This window comes from Peromyscus californicus, unplaced genomic scaffold, assembly GCF_007827085.1.
Source record: "Peromyscus californicus insignis strain IS unplaced genomic scaffold, ASM782708v3 Scaffold_8__1_contigs__length_139910024, whole genome shotgun sequence".
Taxonomy (NCBI): Eukaryota; Metazoa; Chordata; class Mammalia; order Rodentia; family Cricetidae; genus Peromyscus; species Peromyscus californicus.
Window position 1 is genome coordinate 58,098,541 of NW_026294606.1, and position 15,213 is coordinate 58,113,753.

Genomic DNA, 15,213 nt, shown 5'->3' on the forward strand with positions numbered 1-15,213 from the left:
TTCATATTTCTGTATTATATTTTCTCCTCACCGAGAACCATTTCATCACCAGTTTGGTTCCTTTTGTGACTAATGAGTGCCACCTATCTGGTAAGACAGGCCTTCTGTGATAGATGATAGTCTACTCAGACAAAACTGAGTTTCTCAAACTGCGCACTGCAGAATCAGTTGCTGTAATAAAAATCTCCCAAGAAGTAGGACTTGGGAGAAGGCTCCATCAATAAAGTGCTGGCCACACAAACATGAGGACCTGAGTTTGATCGGTAGCATCCACTTGAAAAAGCCAAGCATGGTGCTGTTCCCTTGTAATCCCAGTAGAGATAGGAGCATGCCTGGGCCTCACCCTGGCTAGCCAGACTAGCTGAATGGTGAGCCCTAGATCCCAGGGAGAGACTGAGTCTCAAAACACAAGGTCGGTGGCTTCTGAGAAATGATACTGTGGGTCATCCTTTGGCCTCAACACCCGTGTACACATGTGAACATGCACACCCACACATGCACAAATACATGATACATACTTGAATACACACATGTATCCTCCATCCCACACACAAAAGGAATCTTTGTGTAGCAGCCACCCAAAGATGCTCCTCTGTATTGTGAGACCCCATTCCATCTCCTGGCTGAGTGCTCAGCCTCTCTTGCTTCCACGTGTGGATTCTGAGACGCGTGTGCTTTATTCTAGTGAGCTGGCCATCACTGTACACCAGGGTGTGGAGCTAACATGTCATGTTGCTAAGAAAGACAGACATGGAGGGAGTTTCCAGGTTGTGCTTTTAGAAAAACACAAACCGAACTTGTTTAGTTTCTCATGTCCAAAGAGTCACCATCACCTTCTCTATCACCACCAGTCACCATCACCTTCTCCATCACCACCAGTCACCATCACCTTCCCCATCACCACCAGTCACCATCACCTTCCCCATCACCACCAGTCACCCTCACCTTCCCCATCACCACCAGTCACCCTCACCTTCCTCATCACCACCAGTCACCCTCACCTTCCTCATCACCACCAGTCACCATCACCTTCTCCATCACCACCAGTCACCATCACCTTCTCCATCACCACCAGTCACCATCACCTTCCCCATCACCACCAGTCACCATCACCTTCCCCATCACCACCAGTCACCATCACCTTCTCCATCACCACCAGTCACCATCACCTTCCTCATCACCACCAGTCACCCTCACCTTCCTCATCACCACCAGTCACCCTCACCTTCCTCATCACCACCAGTCACCCTCACCTTCCTCATCACCACCAGTCACCATCACCTTCCCCATCACCACCAGTCACCCTCACCTTCCTCATCACCACCAGTCACCCTCACCTTCCTCATCACCACCAGTCACCATCACCTTCTCCATCACCACCAGTCACCATCACCTTCTCCATCACCACCAGTGACCATCACCTTCTCCATCACCACCAGTCACCATCACCTTCCTCATCACCACCAGGGGCCATACATCCGTGCAAAGACATGTCTCCGTCCACGGGAGCATGTCTGCTGTGCTGAGGAGAGGCACACGAAGTGGTGTAACACTTGCCTGTTTCCATTGCTAATCCCGCAGGTGAGCCTTGATGTAAGCAAACAGACAGATGTTCCTAAGTAAATCTTACCTCCTCTCCCAGTTCTTCTGATGCTCTGTGCTCTACAAGGACAGAGCCAGGGTCGAACAGCTGGCTCAACTGGCATGGTGGTGCCCATCGGTAATGAAACAGAATTAGGAGAATACCTGGACCACGCTGGCCAGACAGCCTACCCAAATAAGTGAGTTCCAGGATCAGTAAGAGACTCTGTCTCAAAAAATAAATAAATAAAGTGAAAAATGACTGAGGAAGATACCCAATGGATGCCCTCTGGTCTCTGTATGTACACAAACGCACATGCACCTGCAAGCACATGTGTACCAGCATGCACAGGCGCACACGCGCGCACACACACACACACACACACACACACACACTTACAGGAAAATCCTTAAAATCCAAAATAATGGAACACGGACACATATTTGTGCTTTTTTTTTCACTTTGGATAATGAAATGTAATTTGTGTTCAGCTGAGGCTGACAGGCAAAAACGACATCTTCCCCCAGTCACCTCACAGCAGCAGAAAGGAAGATGTTTCCACTTGCAGTGACGGGCACCTTTGTAGCTGAAAGTCTTCCATTTCATTACTTGATTTAATGTTTTCACTGAAATGCATGTGGTTTTCAGACACAGGAAAGAAAACATGCCAGCCTGTGGTTGAACTTTCCACTAGAGAACAGACAAAGTGCAGCTCAGAACCAGTGCTGGTGGGGAGATCCTTTCTGCTTAAATGTGAAAGCCCCTGCGGGAAAAATTCCTTTCTTGAGAAGAATGTGCTGGATGGCTTCAGTTTTTGGAAGTTTTGGGAACGAAGTCTTATGGCATCTGGTACCATGATGGCATAGATTGTGCCCGGAGAACTGGTGTGCCTTCAAGGTCCTTTCCACTCCTTTTCTCTTCTAATTTGAATTCTGGGAAATCAGAAGAAGGCATCTTTCTGGCTGACACTCCCCACCTCCCATCTACTCTAAATGTCTTACCAGCTCCCGCTTGAAGCAAATTGGCCTGTGACAATGTCTTCCTCTGGTAGCATCTGATCTTCACAGCTATTTTCTATACCTGTTCCTCCAGTGCGACCTCTGTAGTTCATTTTATAGGTGAAATGAATTGTTCAATAAATATTTACAATCTGTCAGCTGCATTTAAAGTACGACAAGTTGGAATTTCATAGTCAACCAGAACTTGGGCATGAATGAAAACATCATTTAAGTTTTCTGCTTGAAATGTAATTATCAAATAGCTCATGACACCGAGTGAGTTTTGTAGAAATTCTCTTTGTAAGTTAACTTCGGAAATACTTTTCACAGATAGTTGTGAAGAGTGTCTAACAGTACAGGGGTAGACACCGGTGGCTAAGTCTCATGCACTTTCCAAGAAGCCATCTGCCTGACCTGCAAGAGAAGAAGGGACCCATAGCGTCGTAAACACGTGGTGACTTGATTCTCTTCCTTCCGCTGCCTGGCTGGCCACAGTAGGGTAAGATTATAGTGAGGGACACTCTGTAGTGTACGGAGAGACATTGCTGCCAGTGATGTTCATATGTGAGTTCAGTTCAGAGAGATTGCCCCCAATGCATAGAGGAAGTCCCTGTCTGCCTCTCTCACACTCTTATCTAGGCAGGCGTGGTCTCATCAGCATGGATGTGGTAAACACATTTGCACAGCTAGGGTCTGTAGAAAATGTGTTTCTAGCAGCACTGGGTGTTATGGGAAGTGTTCTCCTGACTCCTTCCCACTGAAGTCGGCCCTCAGTAGTACAACAGCCAGAGCAACTCTATGCAAACCTCCATTTGGGTTTCTAGAGCTCCCTTCTCCCTAGGCAACCTGACCTAGCACCCTCTTCCCAGGTCTCTTCTGACTCATCTTCCTCACTCTGCGTGGGTCACACGAGCCACCTAACTCCTTGGCATGCCTAACAAACAGAAATAGCCTCAGGTATTTGTATAAGGCCTCCTTCAGGCCCTGACTCCTCAATTTCTCAGTGATGATTTTATTACTGTTTTGAGATACAAGCTGCTATCTCGAAAGCCTGAGTGATTATATAGCTAGGAATCGAATCCAGGGCTCTGAAGATGGTAGGCAAACAGTCAACCACTGAACTGTATCGATAGAAACTCACTATAATGTCAATACTATTTTTAAAATATAGTATGACTTACTAGATTTGCTTAAAATTATAAGATTATTTTAACATTAGCAATCAATCCATGCAAGTCATTATCAGAACTAGGAGAAATATATATATATATATGTGTGTGTGTGATATATATATATATATATATATACTCATTTCAAGAGACACAAAGAAACAGGACAAAACAAAAGCTTAATTATGGAAAGATACTTTTTTTTTTTTTCGGTTTTTTGAGACAGGGTTTCTCTGTGTAGCTTTGCGCCTTTCCTGGAACTCACTTGGTAGTCCAGGCTGGCCTTGAACTCACAGAGATCCGCCTGGCTCTGCCTCCCAAGTGCTGGGATTAAAGGCGTGCGCCACCACTGCCCGGCGGAAAGATACTTTTTTATATTTGATAAATAGTATCTAGAAAAACTGAAAGACATCCTTCTTAAGGAAGAAGCCTTGAAAAGTTCACTAGTGGCATCAGGAACATGGTGAAAATACTTTTAATAGTCATTGACAGTCTACTAGAAGTCCTTAGCCAGCAAGCAGGACAGGGAAGAAATAAATGTATGAGGAATGGTTAAGCAAATACATCTAGCATGAGTTGTGGATAAGACGTATGCATGAAAAGACTAAAAACAATTTACAAGTAAATTAAAGGCTAGAAATTTGGGAAGTTTTTTTTTAAATCAAAATGAACATAAAAATCAATAATATTAATACAATGTCAATACTACCATTGTAGCTAAAAGGTTGTCATTAGAATACTATTATAGTTGAAATAGAGACTGGCAAATTCTTTTAAAAATATATATATTTTAACTTTCTTTTTATTTATTTTTTGTGTCTTTCACATCATGCATCTCGATCCCATTCATTTTGTGTCCCTTCATATCTACCCTCTGCCCTTTGCAACGCCCCCCCCAATAAAATAAAATAAAAGTTAAGAGAAAAAAATGGAAAAAAGGAAAAATCTCGTCATGGAAGCTGTAGTGTGACACACTAAGTCACACAGCAAATCCTTTTATCCACATATCTTTACTTGCAAGTGTTCATTACAAAGAGTCATTGATCTGGTTTGAAGCCTCTGGTTTCTGTTACACCATCCTGGGCTCTCATTGGGACTCCTCTTGGATACCCTGTTTCTTCCCTATGTCATGGAGATCCTGCAGCTTTGGGTCTGCAGGACTGGCCCTTTCACATGCTCCAGCAGATCTTAGATGGGGGTGGATATTGGGGTGGGCCAACTCATAACCCTGGTTCTGGGCCTGGGTAGCTGCAGGGTTGGTCAACCCACCAGCTCTCCCCTGTCTTCCTTGCCAGGGTGGGCTCTCCAGCATTGCCCTGGCTAGCTCACCCCTTACAGCAATGAGCAAGGGTTGGGGCCAGTTCTCCCGCTTTCCTGCCTTCAGGGTGGGCTCTCCCACACCTACACCTTCAGTACCAGCTCTACTGTGTTGCCCAGGCAGAGTGCAGGGGCCACTCTCCCAAGTGCTGCAGCTGGTGAAGGGCAGGGACAGTTCTCCAGCTCTTATGACCTCAGGACCCGCTCTCTCACCTGCCACAGATGGTGAGAGGGGAGGGGAGGAGGGCTTCTCTTTCCTGTCCACACCATCATATAGCAGATGAGGAGTGGGGCCAGATCTCTCATGCTCATGTTCTTGGGGTGGTTCACCCTCACCCGGGTCAATAGGATCAGCTCTACTGTGCTGGCCAGGTGAGGTGCTGGTAAGGGAGAGGGTCAGCTTCCTGGCCCACCACAGGAGGCAGGGGTAAGGGAGGAGGGCATCTTTCTCTCACCCTTTTCACCACATGGCAGATGAGGAGGATGTGGCCAGCTATCCCACTCTCACACCTTCAGGGCCAGCTCACCCACTCATTCATACCTCTGCCAACAAGGTCAGCTCTACTGTGCTGCCTGGGCAAGGAGCAGGGCCCGTTTTCCTGAGTGTTGCAGCTGGTAAGGGGGAAGGACAGCTTCCTTGTCTGTAGCAGGCATGAAGGGAAAGGGGTAAGGGGGGGCATCTCTCCCCTGCCCACACCGCTGCATGATGGATGAGTAGTGGGGACAGCTCTCCCACACACACTACTTTGGGGCTGGCTCACTCACATCTCTACCAACAGGTTCGGCTCTACTGTGCTGCACAGGTGAGGTGCAAGGCCTGCTCTCCTGAGTGCTGCGGCTGGTGACAAGCAGGGGCGGCTCTCCCACTCTTATAACCTCAGGGCTAGCTTTCCCACCTGCCTCAGGTGTGTGTGGGGGCATCTCTTCCCCATTCATAGCACCATATGGCAGATGAGGGGTGGGGCCGAGACCAGCTAATTTTAATTAGTCTTCCTCTCCTTCTAGGTGTATAGTTAGACATGAACCACAAAGTCATTTAAGTTAGGTTTAACCATATGTCTAAGTGAACAGAAGGAATCAGTACTAGGAATTCAATTTCTTTTTCTTTGTATTTGGATGTCACTGTTTATTACTAGTATTGCTGCAATGTGACACCTTTTGTTATTTACAGGCCCGTCTTTCCAGTTACAAAAAAACCTCTATTTGATATTGCTGCTAACTGGCAGTATAGGGTTCTGATCAGGTCTAGCAGTATTGGCTTTTAGTATCAACACAATCATTTTTCAGCAAAGCCAGATTTCAGAGATCGCCTTACTACCTGCTATGGTTTGAATGTGAAATGTTTTCCCCATGGACTCATGTGTTGAATGCTGTTCTCTGTTGGATGGGGCTGTTTGATAGCTGTGTTCTATTCAAGATACTCATTAGTGACTTTTCCCACCATGTCTTTCTGGTTCTTATAGGAAGCTATAACACCTAGCACTATGACATGGGTATAATTAGTTCTCAGTAATTGCTAATACATTTTACACATATATCAAGATTTTGTGAAGCCAGAATAATCATTACAAAAAAGGAGTATAGATTCTAAAATAGAGGACTTAGGAATTTATCTTAGGGTTTTCCTAATCCATCTAGAGGGCTGGTATGGTTATTTCTTCTTCTTCTTCTTCTTCTTCTTCTTCTTCTTCTTCTTCTTCTTCTTCTTCTTCTTCTTCTTCTTCTTCTTCTTCTTCTTCTTCTTCTTCTTCTTCTTCTTCTTCTTCTGAAAACCTCCTCTGGCTTCCAGGCGCGCACAGGTGGATGCATGTGTATACACCATACACAAACACAAACACACTAGATTAAAAAAAGACTCCAATTTTGGGTTTGGGGGTTGGGGCAGGGGAGACACTGTTTAGCTTGTAATAAAAGGTCAATGGTTAGCTGTATACTGTTAAGTTCCTTGCGAGAGGCAGGGTGGATGTCTAGAAAAAACATTCTAAGGGAAGCAAGGAGCAAACAGGATCTGGAAGAGTGGGTAGGCTTTCTCCCAGAAGAGAAATACAAACAAGCCATTTTAAGGAGAAGTAACAGCAGGAAGAGCTGCAAAAGTTCCTAATGTTTGTGGAAAGTGTGGAGGCCATCTCTTTGAGTGGAGCAGCAGATGGGATGTGGGAGACATGGGGTTACAGTAGCAGCCACAGTAGTTAGCTGTATGTGCATTGGAAGGAAACTGCAACCCCGGGGGGGATAGTCTGAATAATACTATTGCGCTACCCTGGTAGCCTATTCCACCCAAAGGGGCTCTCTCTGGACTCATTTACTTTGCTTATTTGTTTGTTAAATTGCCGCCTATTCCTGCTGATGGGTTTGCAGAGGGATTCACACATGCTGCTGATATTTCCAACCCAGCCATCTTGGCTTTGAACAGTGACTGGTTTTTGCCTTTTATGAGAGAAGTACTTGCTCAGACAGCAGTCTTTGAAGGAGACAGTGTAAGGACAAATGTTTTTGTTGGATGCCTCAAGCTACAACTAGCAGTCATACCTCACTGTACACCTTTGCCTGGCCTTCTACCTGATGGAGACATGTTGACTATGGGCAACTACGGAACATTTTTTTCTCTTCACACAAAAATAATGCTTGAAACCAGAGCTGTTACATTTCTGCTGTGTTTGTTTCCTTTGTTTTTATTTTTATCAATATAAAAAGTGACATCTGATAATGTCACTCTTCAATATTTTCTTAACTTGTTCCAAAGATTTTATTCAATAGAAGCATCACCACAGTGCTATGAATGTCAACTTGTTATTGGATATTACAAATTTTCTCTTATGAAATTTGTATCTGTTGTATTACCTGCCTACAGAATCTAATTCTGTTTTAAAATATTTTTAAAGATTTTATTTATTTATTTATTTATTTATTTATTTATTTATTTATTTATTTATTTATTTATTTTTGTGTGTATGTGTGTATGTGCATAGGAGGGTGCAGGAACCCACAGAGGCCAGAAAAGGGCGGCAGATACTTCAGAGCAAGAGAGGTACAGATGTGAGCTTCCTGAAATAGGTGCTGGAACTCAAACTCAGGGGCAGTACACTTTGTTTTTGAGACAGGGTCTCTCATTGGCCTGGAATTCTTGAAGCAGGTTAGTATGCCCTAAGAATCTACCTGCCTCTGCCTCCGCGGTGTTTTTTTTTAAAATGTACATTCTGGGGATTTAATTCAGGTTGACAACTTTTCAAGGCTTTACCAACTGAGCCACCTCCTTGGTCCCTAGACATTTTCGAACACCCATAAACTTCCCATATTTATCCACAGAGGCGAGACAATTCAAGTACTTCTTACTGTGGGTTAAGGAGAAATCAAGCAAAGCAAAAACACTCAGGTACAGAGGGGGAAGAGCAAATAGTTTCTGGTAGCAAGGGGACAGAGGGAAGACATCGGAACAGCTCCTGTTTGTCACCACGTCACTAAGTCATGGCTTTCTTTGCTTATTTTAAAATGCAGAGACAGCCTGGTGATTTCAGTGTAGAAGAGCAGCGCACAGCTTGAAAACACTCCAGGAAGTGGAAAAAGGTAGAGAAGACAGGAGCTGGCTTAGCCAAGGGAGAGACCGTGCCAACATAGCCTTTTGGGGCTTCTCAGCGATCACTGCCCTTCTGTCAATCAAAGGGCTCCAGATGCTTACCAGGAGCACTCCCGTCCCCTAACTCCATCACATATGTGCAGCCCAATTTAAATGTTTTATGATTTGATTTAAAATTAAATGATTATCTTTCACAAGTTCTCTCAGGGATTAATTGTACAGTCCTAGAAGTTAGAGGTAGACACGAATGAACGAAAGCACCGTCTCCTAATTTGCAAATGCTAATTAATTTTGCATAACTAAGCATTACCCTGTGAAGACTGATGGAAATTTCATAAACTCCCCATTTTTCATGCAGCTGTGATCAGTGAGTATCCAGTAGTTGAGACAAACATAATTTGCATATGTAAACCCGGACAGCTCAAACAATGTCTTAATTGTTGTTATTTAAATGAGAAGTAAATAATTAGCATTTGCATAGCCAACTAAGTTTTGTTAATTGTATGTATACAAATTCCACAAGGAAAACAATACATATATGGCTTCCATTGCCAACTTCAACATCAGCCTGAGGCTTCTTCAAATGAGAAGCCAGTAGAGGAATTTTGTGGAAAAAACATTTCTCACTTTCTAGTGCTTGCAAATCTGGGTACAGGGTGGCAATCTTTGCCCTTCTCAGTCTCAGATAAAATCCAATATGTTGTAGAAATAAGGTAAAAGTGACTAGGAAGAAATTTGAAGATTAAGTACGTTTTCGAAAGTATTTTGGTGCTGGGTGTGAAGCCAGGGGCTTTGTGCACATTAAACACACCCCTTTCCACCGAGCTCCACATGCCCAGTTCTTTCACTCATTGATCCAAGTGATGTCTCTGCTGAGGCTGAATTGCCTCACTCACTTGCAAGACAGGAAACTGGTCCCAGTTCTTCTCATCACTGCAGGCTTGCCTGCCAAGAAGAATCCCAGGGTGTCCTGAGCTCACCAGTGCAGCTGTTTGCTCTGAGTACTCTCACTGCATGGTTTTCCAGATGGTTCTTTGATGGTATTTCATTCAGGAATCCTTGAGGGAGATGAGCCAACCACATGGGTTGACTTTCTGATACAGTGGCTGGAATGTTGAAGTTTATGTCTATGTGCTTTTGCAGTTCGGATCTTGGGTAAGAATGTAGGCTCTGCTGAGAACCATTGGCATGAGGTCTGAATCTGGGGAGAGAATAGGTCTCCTTCATGTGATGATGAATCTTGGTAGAGGCTCTGGAACCAGCAGGTGTAGAGACAGCTTTTGTCCCTCTATCAGAAGTGCCCTGATGTCTGGTTGTAGGAGAAGATCACAGTCTTGACTGGTAGTACAATTTCAAAGTTGGTTCCTTCTGTCTTCCTGGTGAGTCTAAAACTCATGGTTTACTTGCTTGTGATGGAAGCCAAAGGACTACCTGAACTCCTTAGAAAGGATACTTATCTCCCTGGGAACTGTTGTCTTAATAGTAACTGTTTCACACATGCTAAAGAAAGTGGGGGGTTCAGGAATAAACTCTTCTGTAATTGCATTTGGAAGCAACGTGGCCATTTTACCTTCAGAACAAGACTTGCAATTTTTAATCATGTCAGAAAGCTTCACACTAAAACAACCACAGCAATAACCAAACATCAAACCCAATAAACTCAGAATTCAATTGTTCTTGTTAAGAAACAATCAGGAGGGTTGGGGACATGGCCCAGTGGGTGGAGTGCTTGCTGTCAAAGCTGAAACGCTTAGTTTGGATCCTCGGCACCAAGTGCGCTAGCATGCACTTGAAACCCCAGTGCAGGGGCTCAGGGACAAGGGACTCCCTGGGGCTCACTGGTTGCCCTTTCTAGTCAAAATAGTGAACTCTAATTTCAGTGTGGCACCTTGTCTCAGAACATAAGGTGGAGAGTGATGTGGGTAGAGGAAGACATCCAGACTCAAACTTTGCTTCCGTGTGCACATACGTAGATGAATGCATCTGTGCACACATGCATATACACACATAGATACAGCACATACATGTAAAAACCACATAGAAGCATATCCCTACACATACACATATACAAAAGAAACAATCAGAGGACCGGACATTTGTGTGGATGTCCTCAAAAATCAAATCAAAACAAAACAAAACAACAGCGAGGCCCTAGCCACAGGGCTGACACAAATGAATTAGACAAAGTTGTGCTGGGTGTTACTGAGCTGAGGTCTAGATTGCCATTAGAAATGGGACAATTCTAGGGAAGAGACAAATGGATGAAGAAGGACAGCACAGGGCAGGTCCCAGTCCAATGGAAATTCCCTGCTAGTGGAGGAAGACACCCCTCCCACCTACCTTCCCCCCACCATGCGTGGCTGCATGTAAAGGTCTCTCATGGATGGGTACCCACTGCATCACCGCTCTTCTCGGACAACCATTCTCTCATTGTCTCCAGACACCTGATTGCTCTATTCTAGGAAACTGTGGAGGCACATCCTAGCAGGTTTCAGTGGGCATGCAGAAAGTCTGACCCGAGAGTAAAAGGCTTACAGGCTAATGGATAGCAAAATCTTGCCAAGGTATCAGTAGAGGCAGGGGAAGTATGGATGAGAGTGGGTTCTGCAGGCCTGAGACCAGGAAGAAAGGAACATCAAAAGTCATTAGCCCTCACCAGGGATCCCGCAATTTGGTGTGTTAGCTGGACAAACAGAGGGTAGTTTTGAACCCTTGCTCAGAGTATCACCTAGAACTTGGACTCTGGAGGCAGCAGTCCACAAAGGACTGGGAGAAGCCGGGAGTCTTGGCTTGAAGTAGAATAAGGGTGAAAAGAACTCAAGAGATTCTAACAGGTCAGTAACAGTGGGGAGAAGTGTAGAGAATCTTGGCCTTGACCCAGCTATGTCTAGATAAACTGGAAATTTGCCCTGACGTTTTTTTTTCCCCTTCTATTGTGAAAGGCAGGGCAAAGTGATGTCACTGGGGCATGCAGATGTCGCTGTCCTCTTCTTTGACTGGTGCCAACAAAACTGATCTTTGCAATTGAGTGATGCTTCTTCCCCCAATCCAGACCAAGTGGTCTGCTATTCTTATATCTCCAGCCTCTGGCCAGACTAATGGAAACCCAGGAATCTGCTTTCTTTGGAGAAATATTGTCATTCCACTTTCAGCTCCCAAAGGGATTGCTGGTTTACTGCTGGCAGTTTTCAGACAGACTGGCTTGCGTCTTGGCTCGGCTGTCAAAGAGTACACAGAAAAGTAACTTAGTTGACTCTTCTCTCTCTCCATCTCCCCTCAACTCCCTTCATTCTTTCTCTTTGAGAAAAATCACTGTGTAGCACTGGATAGCCTGGAACTCTCAATATAGGTGAGATTGGCCCCAAACTCACAGAGACTGCATGCTCTGCCTGCTGAAGGCTGAGATAAAGGCATTTGCTACCTGCCGGCACTGTTTTCTTTTATTCAGTCATATATTCATTCCTTTAAGAAGCAAATATTTGTTGAGCATCTAATGAGAGGCTGGAAAAGCAGAGATTATTGCCATATATCCTGCTCTAAGGGTAAGAGCAGGGAAAAGAGGAGAGATACTGGGATGTGGCTCAGCATTGGACCAATAAGAGAGAGATGGAGCTCAAGGAAGAGTCACTTGATGCAGAATGGTAGAAGGACTTTGGAGAACATTTTAGAAAAAGTCACAGAGGGTAAGTCTTTCTGTAATGTTTTTATTAACATATATTAATTATACACAATACATGGGTTTGTTGTGATATGTATACAATGCACCCCCATTACTCTGTCTTGTCTCCTTCCTACTCCTGCTGATCCCCTCCACAGAGGGTCAGGCTAAAGGGTAATTGGAAGTCTGCCAGATGAAAAAGGGACAAAAACCAGTGTTGATGGGTGGAAGATCAAAGGGCTTTGAGAGAACGTGATGCATTATGGGAACTGCTGGGGACAGGTGTGTCTTGAAGTGACAGTAGTGGGTTGACAGTAATTAGGATCATGCTTGTCTCGTTTTCCTGGGATAGCACACCAGCTACGGCAACAGAATCTCCCACTTGTGGACTATTTATTACATGCTTGGGAGCGTACCTGGAGTTTTCCAACACGGTGTTGATCTCTGTGAAGCTTCATGTTACAGCAAGGGAAACAGTCTAGACAAGGGTTGACCCTGATTTGTCTGTCTCCTGTGATCTTTCCTGGGTGCTGTCGCTGCATGGGATTCTGAAGCTGTCTTGCTTCCCTCAGTCCCGGGGTGCGATCACACAGTGCTGGTATGTGTAACTACTTGAAGACTTAGAAAATTCTTCGAATAGAAAACCTTGGGGATTCCAGTGAGTCTTTAAGAAGAAAGCTTGAAGCCGGGCGGTGGTGGCGCACGCCTTTAATCCCAGCACTCGGGAGGCAAAGCCAGGTGGATCTCTGTGAGTTCGAGGCCAGCCTGGGCTACCAAGTGAGTTCCAGGAAAGGCGCAAAGCTACACAGAGAAACCCTGTCTCGAAAAACCAAAAAAAAAAAAAAAAAAAAAAAAAAAAAAGAAGAAAGCTTGAAACAACAGTGATACCAATGATCCTTACTTCATTGCTCCATTTACATGGATGTCCGGAATAGTTAAACCCATAAAAATGAAACAATGGATTATTGGTTGTCTAAGAATGGAAGGAGCACTAGGGGACCTGTAGAAGGGAAAGGAGACATGGCTGATTTGGGAGTCTAAAATTAATAGTGTTAAATTGTATACATCAAATCAATTATTCTTGTGCTATACATTAAATTTCAATAAAGTGCCTACTATTCAAAGTAAATATTCTTGCAACAAAGTAATGGAAATGGGGATGTTGGAATTTTTATGATGTCATGAAGGGGTGACATTAATTAGGATAGGTCACATATTTAATCATAGGAAGACAGCAGTCCCTTTGAGAAGAGCCAGATCCAATGAGGCAGAGGGTTGGAAACTCTCTGGGCATGAAGAAGTGGGAGTGCATTGTAGAGTGACATTATTCAAGTGGTTATGATGTGTGAGGGTCAAAAATATGGGTTGAGCTGGATTTGAGGTTCAGGCTGATGGGGAGGTGGAGCTAGCTCACAGCATGGACCCCTAGCTTAGGGTTCCTATCCTTCCTTGGGGTCAGATAACTGGCTGAGTTCTCTTATGTTTTACTGATTGCCTTGTCTTTGTGTCTGCTCAGAGTTCCATGGAACCAAATGAAGCACCGGGTAAACTTGGCAAAACTAAGAGTTCTGTATGTTAGTTAGAAAGACGACATAGATTTCACTCTGACATTTTCATACGGTTTTGGAAATTCTGTTCTGCCGTTCATTCTACATTCTATACTTTAGTTTACTAGAATTTCCATTTGTAAACATGTATGAGGGTCCAAGTGGTGACTTTTAAACTGAAGATGTGAGAAGAGAGAGGAAAACCCGACGTCTAGACCTGTCGACATTTCAGAGACATTGGTGACATGATGAGCAATTACCATCATGTGAGTCATCCCATTGTATCAGCACAACAAAGGGCTCCCAGGGAAGAGATCTGTGTGCTCACACTGACAATGGAAACTGCTCATCAATGGACTGCATGGGTCATCGGGGTGGCTTACTCCAGTTTGCATCCTCCCTGGAAAACAAGTTAGGACTGCAGCAATGGCTCCTGCAAAATGCCTCAAAATAAGACAAATCAATGTGCTGACTCCTTGAAATAACCGTTATTGGGCGCTAAAGATAGTACAAAGCATTTGTTAAGAAGAGTCTTTTTTAGAGGAACGTTTCTTGAAGCAGATCAACATCTAGTAGTAAAATTCACCAGCCCCAAAGAGAAAAGCCACACATAAAATTATTAAATGTTCCACTCTCAAGCAGTATATGTTGACATACTGATGCTGTAATAGACTGATAGAGGTTGCTTCCTCATCTAGCTTGAGATAACATTTCGTCATTTGTAAGGGTGATGATTAACATTGATTCTCAACTTGATAGGCTCTGGAATCATCTGGGAGAGAAGTCTCTGAGTGTGTCTTTGACCAAGTTTCTAGAGTGAGTTAATTGAAGCGGGAAGACCGATTCTAAATGTGAGTGACACCATCCTATGGGGTAAGGTCCCCGTTGACTATTAAGGAGGACTCCTGCTGAGCAGCAGCTTGTCTATCTCTCTGCATCATGACTGCGGATGGCATGTGCCCAGTACCTCATGCCCTACCACACATTCCACACTATGATGGACTTTATCTTCAAGCTGTATCCAAAATATCCTCCTACTTTTGTAAGTCGCCTTTGCTAGGTATTTTGTTACAGCAGCATGAAGTAAGGTTACTGTGAGAAAACTCAAGAGATATTTGCTCTTTTTTGGATTGCCAATCCAGAACTTGATGGTCAGATTCTACTGCTGAAGACAGCACACACTTTAGTCACAGGTCCAGGAAAAATCCAGCTGGTGCTAACCCGGAAGCTCCTCTTATTGGATAGCTTGTGTAAGTAGTACTGGAAGGTGCTAGGCAGACTGCGAGGGGAGAGAGAGTCATCAGCAGCCTTGCTCAGATAGAAACTTTGTGAGATACAATAATAACTGGTGTGGCATGACATGGCCAT